Genomic DNA, 802 nt, shown 5'->3' with positions numbered 1-802 from the left:
GCCCCAACCTCCTCTATAGAAGAAAGTATAATCAAAACAAAGAAACCCAAATTACTTTGCTTTCTGCTATAAGGAATTCCTTATGCATATATTTTAGGCAAATTAAATGCAATATTCTGGACGAAATAACAAAACACTAAGGGGTTTTTTGGTATCATCTAGGATTTGATTTAAGTAGGATTTCATAAATCCTCTAAATCCGGATTTTGGAAATCCTTAGAGGCCTAAATCCTGAAAACTGTTTGGTAACATACATGATAAATCCTATTAAATCCCGTGTGACTGTTTGACTATGGAGCGGATTTAACGAGCTGACTCTTCCTCTCGAGCCAATGGATTTCGTAAATCCGACAAGAAATAGGATTTCGGAAATCAGGGATTTAGCACCAAAAGGCGGAATTTTCCGTCTGTGGCGGCTTTCATTTGCTGTGAGATTTGGTTTTGCATTTTAGGCCGTTTGGCTGGATTTTGCTCAAATCCGCATCTGCTACCAAACAGCCCCTAAAATAAAAGCAATAACTTGAAAAGGAAACGGTGAATAAATAATTGCGTGTTAGCTATACTGGAACGGCCCCGCACAACTAAACGTAGTTAAAAGGTATTAAGCTATAAATTGATAAAGGAAACAATTAAGCTATGAATACTTATATATGAAAACTTCCTACCATAAAGCAAATAAAACTGAAAAAAAAAAAAAGATGAGAATCATAAAGATTTCACCGTAGATCAGAAGCAGGTGTTGGCTATCAAGGACTATAAAAAAGAGAGCCATAAAAGGTATTTATAGCAATAACAGGGAAGC

The sequence above is a fragment of the Dendrobium catenatum genome, unplaced genomic scaffold (assembly GCF_001605985.2).
Source record: "Dendrobium catenatum unplaced genomic scaffold, ASM160598v2 fragScaff_scaffold_1497, whole genome shotgun sequence".
In the NCBI taxonomy this organism is placed as follows: domain Eukaryota; kingdom Viridiplantae; phylum Streptophyta; class Magnoliopsida; order Asparagales; family Orchidaceae; genus Dendrobium; species Dendrobium catenatum.
The sequence above is the reverse complement of the archived record's forward strand: the minus strand, read 5'-3'. Positions refer to the sequence as shown.